Below are 12,968 nucleotides of genomic sequence, written 5' to 3'. Positions count from 1 at the left end.
TCACTTGCTTTCCCTTTCTTTCTTCTGCTTTTCCTCTGCCTTTCTCTGTTTTCCTTTCCTTCCTTCTCTTCCTTGCATCATACACTCCCACACTCTGTCATTTCACCTTTACCCTCTCCACTTTGACTTGGCCTAAAATTCCCATCTCTCCAACTTAAAAGCTACACTAGAGCAAGAGATTATCATTAAAATCTTGTGCCAATAACTAAAGACAGTACGAAGGACAGGATACAGAGCTGACGTACTGACTTACTATGCCGTAGAAGTACGGTAATTAAGTGCAAAAGAGTTAACATCTTCAAACAAAGGGGAACTAGCTAAAATTCTTGTCTAATGTCTTCTTTGCTCTTAAAGGTGATGATGAAGAGAGGCAACAAAACGGCAACATTCATAATCTTAAACGCGTCATGCACAGTCAGTCTCAAGTTTGTTTTAAAAAAAAAGTATGTGTCCATTTAAGTAGTTTAAACAGTGCTGGAACCAAAACTAAAACATAAAAAGAAAATAGACGAAACAAGTGAAGGGGAAATCCACAGTCAGTCTAAACCTTGTCCAAAAATATTCTGTGCCTAAGTAATTTGAACACTGCTGGAGCAAATAAATAGATAAAAATAAAAATAATTGAAATAGCGATAAAAAGGAATCATCTCTCTGAACACTACTGAAATTTAACTCTTGTCGCCAGCGCCAGTCTGATTCATTTACATAAAAAGTGGCTTCTCGTCTGGGTAAAAAAAAAAAAATCATTAGTCATTTATCTACAATAGAAGACTTAAATATTTTACTCTCTCTCTCTCTCTCTCTCTCTCTCTCTCTCTCTCACACACACACACACACACACACACACACACACACACACACACACACACACACACACCAAACCCACAACAGCAGCTGCAAACGGGGACAATTTTATTCCTAGTCTACACAGCTTTGCAAGTTGGAAAAAACAGAGAGAGCAAAGCGAGTGGAACGGGTGAGGTTGGAGAGAGAGAGAGAGAGAGAGAGAGAGAGAGAGAGAGAGAGAGAGAGAGAGAGAGAGAGAGGTAATATGAAGGAAAGACAAATGAAGTGCAGGACGAAAGAAGAGAGAAGGTGGATGGGAGAGACTGAGAGAGAGACACCTTGGGAAACACAGTATGAATTAAGAAACACAGAAAAAAAGTTAAGAGGAAGGAAGGAAGAAGGGAAGGAGAGGAGGTATAATGGAGGGAAAGAGGGAAGAAAGAAAGGAAGGAAGGAAACAAGGAAGCAAACATCCAAGCAAGGATGGAAGGAAGGAAAGAAGGAAGGAAAGAGAGATATAAACAAAATAAGACATGAAGGATGAAAATATGAAAAGGGAAGAAAGAAAACGGGAAAAGAAGACAGTGACAAAAATTATGGTAAAAAGGATTATGGGATCAAAGGAAGGAGGGATAAGAGGAAGGAGAGAGAAGGATGTAAGTAGGGAAGGAAAGAATGGGAGAAGAGGGAGAGATCGAGAAAATATTGAAGGATGGAGGGATTAGAGGAAGGGGGAGAGGAGGAGAGTGAAGGAGAAAAGTAAAAGTAACGAAACGAGTAGACAAAAGGAAGGACGGGAGGGTGAAGGATGTGAGGACCTGGGAGAGAAGGAAGGAAGGAATGGAAGGAAGGAATGAAAGAAGGCAGGAAGAGGGAGGAAGAAAAGAAAGAAAGAACAAAAGTAAGTAAGTAAGGACGGAAGGAAGGGAGGGAGGAAGAAAAGAAAGAAAGGAAAAACGAACGAAAGTATATAAGCAAGTAAGGAAGAATGGAAGGACGGATGGAGGGAAGCAAAGAGGGAAGGAAGAAAGGAAGCAAATAAAGATGGAAGAAATTATGAAAGGCTTGAAGGAAGAAGGCAACAAAGAAACTAAGGAGGGCCGAGGGAAGGAGTCAGGAAGGAAGGAGGGAAGGAAGGGACTTATGAAAAAGGACAGGTAGATAAAAAAAAGAAAACAAATAGAGGAAGGTGGGATTAGTGAAAAAGGAAAAGGAAAGAGAGAAAATAGAGAGAAAAGTAAAATTTTAGACATGAAGAAAAAAGGGAAGAAAGGAAGGAGGAAGGGATCACGATTATTTCTGTTATATCCATACTAATCCAGAACATATCTCTCTCTCTCTCTCTCTCTCTCTCTCTCTCTCTCTCTCTCTCTCTCTCTCTCTCTCTCTCTCTCTCTCTCTCTCTCTCTTTCATTTAGTTTAAGACTGACCATGTATAGTGACTGATTCAGAGGAGAGATTGAGACAGTTGGTAGAGGAGTTTGGAAGGGTGTGTGAAAGGAGGAAATTGAAAGTAAATGAGAATAAGAGTAAAGTGATGAAGTGTATGAGGTTGGTAGATGGTAGGGGGATGAATATAGTTTTGAAAGGTGAGTTGCTTGAGGAGGTAGATTGTTTTAAATATCTAGGGTCACATGTTGCTGTGGATGGAGGAATAGATGCAGAAGTGAAGTTTAGAATAAATGAAGTAGGAAAGGTGCTGGGAGGAATGAAAAAAGTGTTTAAATGTCGTTCGCTTAGAATGGATGTAAAGAGAAGGCTGTATGAGGGTGTTGTGGTACCGACTGCGTTATATGAGGCTGAAACATGGAATATGGGTGTAGCAGAGAGGAAAAGTTTGAATGTAATGGAGATGAGGTGTCTGAGGAGTATGTGTGGAGTGACGCGTATGGATCGGGTGCGAAATGATGAAGTGCGAAGGAGAACTGGAGTTGTTCGGGAGATGGCTGGTAGAGTTGAGCAGAGGGTGTTGCGATGGTTTGGGCATATGGAGAGAATGGATAATGAGCGATTGGTGAAAAAGATAACTAGATCTGATGTGAGAGGTGTAAGACTGAGAGGAAGACCACGAATAGGATGGATGGACAGTGTGAAGAGAGCGCTGGATGCGAGAGGGATGTCTGTTGAGCAAGGAAGAGTGGCTGTGCGTGACAGAAATAAATGGAGAGAAACTGAGAATGAATAAGTGATGACGCAGCCCTGAGGGGATATTCTCCCGCATTTGGTCTGATCAGCTAGTCAGGTCAGGTGCGGGTAAGGGGATGGGTCTGTTATGATGTGTCAGGGGTAAACCAATTCTGCTGTCGGGCCCTGCTGCGGATGTCACTGATTGCATTGCGCAATTGACCCTTGTGCGGTGTGGTGCGGTGAGGATCTGTCCGTTCTCCCCTTTGGGGCTAAGATGCGAATGAATGTGTTTGAATGGATGAGTAAATGGGGAGTGTGTCGTCCTGTCTCGGCTACCTCCCTTTCCTTGGGGGAAGCAGCCTAGGTATATAGATAGAGATGTATAGTGAAGAAATTAGAAAGTCTCCATTAATATACACAACTAATGGCAACGAATGAGGAGTCACTTAGAAAACCATCATCATCATCATTATCATCATCATCATTACCATCATCATCATCATCATCATCATCATCCCAGACTTAATACCCTACTACAAGATGTGGTGAGGTACAGTGCAAAAAGGAGAAGAAAACACAAAAGTATGATCATCATCATCACCATCATTATCATCATCCCAACCATCATCATCATCATCATCACCATCTTCATCATCGTCATTATCAACCTCATCATCATCCCAACCTTCATCATCATCATCATCACCCTCATCATCACCATCATCATCACCCTCTTTATCATTATCACACCGATCTTGATTACTAGCTATGGGAAAGGGTGACGTAAAATTTAGAAACGTGGACAAGAAAGAAAGAGAAATAATTAATTCACTACTAAGTAAAGTGAAACGAACGAAGTAATTAGGCACACACATCGTTCATGCCTTTAGAAATCTCAGACATGTCAAAGGATTTCACTCTAATTTTTTTTTTCGTTTCAGACACAGTGGTATTTCGATGGATGAAAAACAATGTAGGTCAAAAATCATGAAGGAAAGTTGTGTGCTTTGAAAGGAGTATTTGATCTGTGTGTGTGTATGTGTGTGTGTGTGTGTGTGTGTGTGTGTGTGTGTGTGAGAGAGAGAGAGAGAGAGAGAGAGAGAGAGAGAGAGACGAAAAACACGGAAAAGGTGAGAAAAAGTTGGAGAAAGACAGCCGGTGAAAGACAAGGAAACAGTTAGTTCAGGACTGCAAAGAATGAGAGAGAGAGAGAGAGAGAGAGAGAGAGAGAGAGTCCCTTGCACACACACACACATACACACACACACACACACACAGAAAAACCCAGACCACAAATCTGATGGTGGTAGGAGGGGGAAAGTTGAAGGGCTGGCTCTATCTCACTTTCTCACTTTCTTTCTGGTCGTAGTGTCTAGCTTGATCTCTCTTTTTCCCTCTCCTCTCTTAGTTTCTCTCTTTGACACTTCCTCGCGAATATGGAAGCTCATGTACAGCTGGCCACACATAAACCTGGTACAGTGAAGGTCTAGCTACAATTTCCGACGTTCATACATCACGGTTACTTTGTCATTTCAGCCATCATTTCTCTCACTCTCTCTCTCTCTCTCTCTCTCTCTCTCTCTCTCTCTCTCTCTCTCTCTCTGCTGCACATTGATGCTGTCCAGCGTTTGTATGCTGAGAACTATACATTTTTTTTTTTTTAGGGGGAGGGGGGAGGCATTGATTTTTCGGTCACATTTACTTCTTTCTTCTCTTCGTTCGTTTTCTCTTTTTTGTCTCTCTTACTCTTTTCCTGCTTTCATGTTTTCCTAATCTCTCTCTCTCTCTCTCTCTCTCTCTCTCTCTCTCTCTCTCTTTGTTTTCTTCATCTGTACATTGTTTTATCTGTTCTTCTTTTCGTTTCTGCTTTTTCTTTCTTCCTTTCTCTTCTCTCAAATTTTCTTTATTTTTTTCTCTCTTTCTTTTCCCTGACATAGCCTAGTTTGGCATCGTGTATAAATAATCGATTTTTCTCTCTCTCCATCGCAGCATCTCTCTCTCTCTCTCTCTCTCTCTCTCTCTCTCTCTCTCTCTCTCTCATATATATATATCGAGTCATCTATAAACATTCACTCCAACACTTTTTTTTTTTCATTTCGTTCAGAGATTCGAAAGACAAACGCAGTGATAAATTTTGAGATTGTAGCGTCTGGCAACCGAGGAACAGGATTAGAATAGTGTGTGTGTGTGTGTGTGTGTGTGTGTGTGTGTGTGTGTGTGTGTGTGTGTGTGTGTGTGTGTGTGTGTGTGTGTGTGTGTGTGTATGTGTGTGTGTGTGTGTGTGTGTGTTTCCCTTAACTCCACCTAATATTTCAATACAAAAATTCCATACCAGTTTTTTGTCGCCTGAAAGTTGTCATGGGGCTCACAACTTTCATATTATTCCAGGATATAAAATACCCCTAGAAAAAGCCCACACAAGAACCACCCTCCACACGATATTATTCACCTTAACCCTTTCAATTAGGTGACTTATTTTTTTTTTATTCATTCTTGTTCAGAGCATATTGACATATAAGTTTCGTGTATCAGTCCAGATGAGGTCCACTGCGGCACGAACCTTTCTCCTCAGGCAGAGTGATAGCCAGGTACATCTCTTTCCCATGCTGGAGAAGTAGGCCTACGGGTAGGAGTGTTTGTAGTGAGAATGATGTATATGAATGAAGTTGTATTGTAATGACTGTGTTGTAATGGCCACACCTCAGCCCCACTACACACTGCCACACCTCACACAGCCACAGTACACACTGCCACACCTCACACATCCACACTACACACTGCCACACCTCACAAAGCCACACTACACACAGTCACACCTCACACAGCCACACTACATCCTGCCACACTACATCCTGCCACACCTCACACGGCTACACTACACACTGCCATACCTCACACAGCCACACTACATCCTACCACACCTTACACGGCCACACCTCATGCGGCCACACTGCTTCCTGCCACACCTCACAGACTACACACGGCCACACCTCCCATTTCATTATACACAAACACTTTTTATTAGCCGGTATCATATAAGCAGACTTAAACATCAAGCGTAATAATTATCCATTTGGAATTCGCATTTGCCGTGTTTGTAATAATTAGCTAACATTGGCTGAATATATCTGAATTAAGCAATGTGGTCTGTGTTGAGAGGAATATTATAATTAAAAGGGCTAACGTCGGTCTGCTGGTTTGTGGGGAATTCTGTAGAACAAAGAGGAGACGGAAAAGAAACTATTGGTGGATTTTTTTTTTTCTAGTTAGTGATGGATTTGTGTGTAGCGGGTGTTGTGTGGGTTGTTGTGGAATTTATGGTGTTGTTGTGTTTGGTGATCGGTTGTATGTGTTTGTTTAATTGTATTGGCATTACTGGGTTGGTAATGAGATGGCCTGTGTTGATGCTGCTGTTATATGATGATGATGATGTTGATGAGGATTATGATTATGATTATGTTCATTATTACTATTATTATTATTATTATTATTATTATCATTATTATTATTATTATTATCATTACTGAGGGAAGTAAGAAGAAGTAGGAGAATAAGGAGAGAGGAGAAAAAGAAGGAAGGTGACGGGAAGACAAAGAAGAAAGTACAATTGGTAGAAGATACAAAATAACCTAGAGGTCCTCCATGAGGGGAATCACACCAGCCGCGAGCCGATACATATCTAGCGCGGCTCATAATATGACCTTGACCTTGACCTACTTTCACCAGTCTCGAACTCGAAGGAGATTTTCAACCCTAATACAAACCTGCAAAAATTTGTGTTGATATCTTGAGCGGTTGCGAAGTTATCGTGGCAACAGACACACAAACCTTGACCTACTTTCACCAGTTTCGAACTCGTGATCGATTTTTTTTCCCTACTACACATTTGTAAAATATTATGATGATTGCTTGAACGGTTACGAAGTTATCGTGCGAACAAACACACAGACAAACAGACAAACTGAAAACAATACCAGCTTTGCTATAGCGGCTGGTACTTAAGAAGGAACTAGAAGGAAAGGAAGGATAAAGGAAAAATGGAAGGAAAAACAAGAGATGAAAAGTATGGAAGAGGAGAGAGAGAGAGAGAGAGAGAGAGGGAGGGGGGGGGGAAGCAATCTGACAGGATCGGTTTTAGGAGAAACAGGGATAGCCGAGATGGTGGTGGTGTGGGGTAGGGGATACCGCCCCCTCCCCCTTACTTTATTACTACTGCCCCCCTGGTTTTTCCATGCAGAGAGAGAGAGAGAGAGAGAGAGAGAGAGAGAGAGAGAATTGCTGATATACATCTGTGTTGACTACAGTTCTTATATTAATGAATACCAATTGAAACGTGGTAATTTATGTGTTTTCCATGTGTCAGAGAGAGAGACAGACAGACAAACAGACAGACAGACAGAGACAGAGAGAGCGCCCGGCCCCTGTTATGACGCAATACACAGTTACGTATCTGTTATATCTGTTGTACCCATTGTTTGTTCACTCTGTTCAATCGCCTGCCATTTTTTTCGATATTCCGAAAGGGTGGAAAATCGCCTCTGTCTCTCTTTCACTTTATATATATATATATATATATATATATATATATATATATATATATATATATATATATATATATATATATATATATATATATATATAAACACACAAACATTGCTTTACTTTCTATCTGCCGTGGACCATCTTCGTTAATTTTAGTGTTACTGTCGTCAAACGTCTTAAATCACCTTAGGATTTTTTTTTTTTAAACTGGCGGTGTTAAATACAGTTGCGATAATCCTATCACTGCTAATGAGTGTTCCTAACTTGAATATAATCATCTGGTGACAGTAAGATCAAATAGCAAACAAACCGTACTGAAGGGATATAGACATCCCAGAACCAGCACCGTCCACGCCTATCGCCCATCTTCACAGGGTGTAATCTCCTAATCTTACCCAATCACCATTGCAAATTGCCAAGTCAATTTCTTTTCTTTCATTGCCCTTACCCCATAAAAAAGGGAAATAAAAAAGTTCAGACCAATAAGTTCACTGGTTACTTTCCATTTATGATTTCTACCATATGGCTGCTCTTGATTTAATACAAATTAATTGAAGTAAAGTGTGAAGAAAGCATACATAACCTCATGTAACCTAACCTTACCTGCCATAACATAACAAATCCTACCAGAACACCTCAGTACAACACAACACTAGATGAGAGGAAAGTATGCTCCAGCTACCTTGACTTTTTCTGCACAAGATTTCGTAAAATCGACCTAACTTGACCTAAACCTTCTGAAGCACCTGGGATAAAACCATAACGAAAACAGTCCAACTCAGTTTAACCTAATCTAAGCTAATTTACCCAGAGAACTGACAGTACCATAACGTAACCGGAGGCACCTCAGCTCAGTCTACCCTAACCTGACGTTAACCTACATTGACATGAATCTGACCTAACAAAAAAAAAAAAAAAAAAAAAAAAAAAAAAGCTAGAAGCCATCTCACGATGGATCTTATCACCCGCGTAGCCGGAGTGTTTCTCCTTGGCTCATAATTTTGCACCTACACTTCTGATTGGACGCAAATTCAGGATGTGCAACACACACAAACTAAGCCAGCCAGCCAACCTCACAACTGAAAACATTACCACTCCGCTCGCTTCGCAACGCGGGTCGTTAAAAAAAACAAAAAAAAACAATCCGACTCATCCCAACCCAGCCCACTCCACCTCAACCCAACCACACCCAGCCCACCCCAACCCAACCCACTTCAGTCTAGCCCAGCCCAGCCCAATCCAACCGAAGTCAGTCTGAATAAAGCTAATATTCACAAGCTTACCTAAGCATCGCTTCTAGAAGAACTGAGTGCCTGAAACTCACCACCCGTCCAAGCACTGACCTGAATCAGAGAAGTAAGGTAGGATTAGATTAGATGAGAGAGAGAGAGAGAGAGAGAGAGAGAGAGGATATACAAAACAGTGATGCCTCGCGTGTCTGTCTTGCTCATTACGTTAAGGAGCTTACAGGGAGAGGAACATTCGTGCAAAATGGTGTTGGAGTAAGCGAACTTGACCCTCGACAGAAAGTTTTCATAATCTTTCAACCATTCTATCAAGTCTGGTTAAAGTAAGATCAAAACTGTTTTAGTTGCCTAGTTCACACACAGACACATGAACTTAACCTGATCTTGCCCTGTAACCTTAACTACCGACTGAGTGGTTTTTAAATCGAATCCCCCTGTCCTTGCCTCACTTTGAACCCTTCCACAAGTTTGGCCTAAATCAAATCAAACGTGTTTAATATAACCTTGGCACGTGACATTGACCTTTGATCTTTCTCCCTAACCTTGGTCATTTCACTGACACCTCAAAATTGTTCTTAAAATGAAATCCCTTTGTTCTTTCTGAATCTTAAGTTTTACCACCTCAACCTTTCCATCAATTGTGATTAAAATCGGATAACTGAGTTATAATGCTCTCGCACGCACACACACACACACACACACACACACACACACACACACACGCTTAGCAAAGCAATACCCCACTCTCACTATCATGTGCATATGTGTAATAAAATAATTTAGAATCTAACCAGTAAGACCGCATTTATTCAACAAGGAAGTAAATATTTCACATTCACACTAATATCAGCATCTGCTTCAAAATATTACAAAGCCAATGATTCAGACTTTGTTGAAGATTTTATAAGAAAAAAAAATCAAAATGAGGACTAGGTAAAACACAATACCATAAACTCCTTTCCTTTACCATATAGTCTTTGTGGAATCTGACAGGCACTGGACAAGACTTTAGGGTCATATGTAAACCCTCTCATCGCCTCGTCTTCTCCCAGGGTCCAGGTATTGCCAGGTGATTTAATGCAGCTGGGAGGTCTTAGCCATTACCCTTGTCATAATCGAAATATCCACAGTTTCTGGTCTAACATAGAAATTATTTTTTCTGATAAGAGTGGGTTATAGGCCCATATTCTCGTAGGGTAAGGAGGTTCCTAACGCCTCTTCCTTGGTGATTTGTTTCTAGATATGGCAGGTTAATATCCTTTTCTACGTTATTTATGCAGAGCATGGCGATATTGGAAGGATTTATGCAACATAGGACATTAAAGTGTAATAAATAAAATATAATCGCTTAGGAAATGGTGTTAGGGGGCTTCCATAACCGAGGAGAATGCCGTCCATAGGTACCTGGGAGAGTTGATATAAAAAGTGAGGCTATAGGAATAAGTGAAACGTAATATTTATTTTTATGCAAAGAAGAAGGAACCAAAGGCCAGAGCCCACATATCCCATTCAATTTCTCCCTCCCATTTCTTCTCCATCCATTTTTTTCCTGACCTTTAAAGAACACTGTGACAGACTTAATATTTGTGTGACCTATTGAGATAAAAAATTGTTCACTATTTGAAGGTGATTCAAAAGGAAAAAATGACCTTGCTCTCTGATTCTCTGCGTGGGAGGTCTTAAAAAAAAAAAAAAAAAAAAAAAATCCGACTCATCCCAACCCAGCCCACTCCACCTCAACCCAACCACACCCAGCCCACCCCAACCCAACCCACTTCAGTCTAGCCCAGCCCAGCCCAATCCAACCGAAGTCAGTCTGAATAAAGCTAATATTCACAAGCTTACCTAAGCATCGCTTCTAGAAGAACTGAGTGCCTGAAACTCACCACCCGTCCAAGCACTGACCTGAATCAGAGAAGTAAGGTAGGATTAGATTAGATGAGAGAGAGAGAGAGAGAGAGAGAGAGAGAGAGAGAGGATATACAAAACAGTGATGCCTCGCGTGTCTGTCTTGCTCATTACGTTAAGGAGCTTACAGGGAGAGGAACATTCGTGCAAAATGGTGTTGGAGTAAGCGAACTTGACCCTCGACAGAAAGTTTTCATAATCTTTCAACCATTCTATCAAGTCTGGTTAAAGTAAGATCAAAACTGTTTTAGTTGCCTAGTTCACACACAGACACATGAACTTAACCTGATCTTGCCCTGTAACCTTAACTACCGACTGAGTGGTTTTTAAATCGAATCCCCCTGTCCTTGCCTCACTTTGAACCCTTCCACAAGTTTGGCCTAAATCAAATCAAACGTGTTTAATATAACCTTGGCACGTGACATTGACCTTTGATCTTTCTCCCTAACCTTGGTCATTTCACTGACACCTCAAAATTGTTCTTAAAATGAAATCCCTTTGTTCTTTCTGAATCTTAAGTTTTACCACCTCAACCTTTCCATCAATTGTGATTAAAATCGGATAACTGAGTTATAATGCTCTCGCACACACACACACACACACACACACACACACACACACGCTTAGCAAAGCAATACCCCACTCTCACTATCATGTGCATATGTGTAATAAAATAATTTAGAATCTAACCAGTAAGACCGCATTTATTCAACAAGGAAGTAAATATTTCACATTCACACTAATATCAGCATCTGCTTCAAAATATTACAGAGCCAATGATTCAGACTTTGTTGAAGATTTTATAAGAAAAAAAAATCAAAATGAGGACTACGTAAAACACAATACCATTAACTCCTTTCCTTTACCATATAGTCTTTGTGGAATCTGACAGGCACTGGACAAGACTTTAGGGTCATATGTTAACCCTCTCATCGCCTCGTCTTCTCCCAGGGTCCAGGTATTGCCAGGTGATTTAATGCAGCTGGGAGGTCTTAGCCATTACCCTTGTCATAATCGAAATATCCACAGTTTCTGGTTTAACATAGAAATTATTTTTTCTGATAAGAGTGGGTTATAGGCCCATATTCTCGTAGGGTAAGGAGGCTCCTAACGCCTCTTCCTTGGTGATTTGTTTCTAGATATGGGAGGTTAATTTAGGGGAGGCGGTGGCTCAATCGGTAGAGAAGTGGTCTGCAGTCCTTACGGACCCAGGTTCGAATCCCGGCTGGGGCAGGGAACAGTTTAAGGATTTGAATTTCATTAAATCAGGCTTTACTGATCTACCAGAAGACCCGCCGACATGTCGTAAAAATACCCCCGCTAATACCAATACACCAGTCCTGTATGAGACAGCCCTAGCATGTATTCAATATGGACGGTGGGTGTTAGCGCCGAAGTGGTGACATGTAGAGGTGTATGGTATGTAGGAGGACTGCTGGGCCTTGATAGCAGGCTGTGAAGCCTATGCCCAGAGTCGGACACATAAAAAAAAAAAAAAAAAAAAATATCCTTCCCAACGTTATTTATGCAGAGCATGGCGATATTGGAAGGATTTATGCAACATAGGACATTAAAGTGTAATAAATAAAATATAATCGCTTAGGAAATGGTGTTAGGGGGCTTCCATAACCGAGGAGAATGCCGTCCATAGGAACCTGGGAGAGTTGATACAAAATGTGAGGCTGTAGGAATAAGTGAAACGTAATATTTATTTTTATGCAAAGAAGAAGGAACCAAAGGCCAGAGCCCATATATCACATTCAATTTCTCCCTCCCATTTCTTCTCGATCCATTTTTTCCCTGACCTTTAAAGAACACTGTGACAGACTTAATATCTGTGTGACCTATTGAGATAAAAAAGGGTTCGCTATTTGATGGTGATTTAAAAGGAAAAAATGACCTTGCTCTCTGCTTCTCTGCCTGGCCAACCTTTACAGTCACTATTATAAAATGATGTCTAAAGCTCACTTCGAGTTAACGTTATCCTTCATTCCACTGTTTGACGATAATTTAATCTCTCTCTCTCTCTCTCTCTCTCTCTCTCTCTCACACACACACACACACACACACACACACACACACACACACACACACAGAGTCGGTACCGCATCATCCACTACCTCGATGCGATGTTTATCTTCAGATGACTCTCCACTGAATGATAAACGAAACAGTTTCTTGAAAAAATAATAAAAATAATAATAATAATAATAAAAATAATAATAATAATAAAAATAGTAATATAATAATAATAATAATAATAATAATAATAATAAAAATAGTAATAATAATAATAATATTATTCATTCATTCATTGCCAGAAGCCATGTATCCCAAACGGGGTGGCCAAGGGCTTAG

At 40.6% G+C, this 12,968-nt stretch overlaps 1 protein-coding gene across 1 annotated transcript in view; it reads right to left on the bottom strand.

Annotated features, from left to right (window-relative positions):
- LOC145404709 (uncharacterized) overlaps positions 1-12,968 on the bottom strand; it is a 159,137-nt gene that overhangs the window by 106,364 nt on the left and 39,805 nt on the right. The gene's annotated exons all lie outside the window — the stretch shown is intronic.

Source organism: Coenobita brevimanus, chromosome 64 (assembly GCF_032717465.1).
Source record: "Coenobita brevimanus isolate Jiangsu-jjx chromosome 64, ASM3271746v2, whole genome shotgun sequence".
Lineage (NCBI taxonomy): Eukaryota > Metazoa > Arthropoda > Malacostraca > Decapoda > Coenobitidae > Coenobita > Coenobita brevimanus.
The sequence above is the reverse complement of the archived record's forward strand: the minus strand, read 5'-3'. Positions and strand labels throughout refer to the sequence as shown.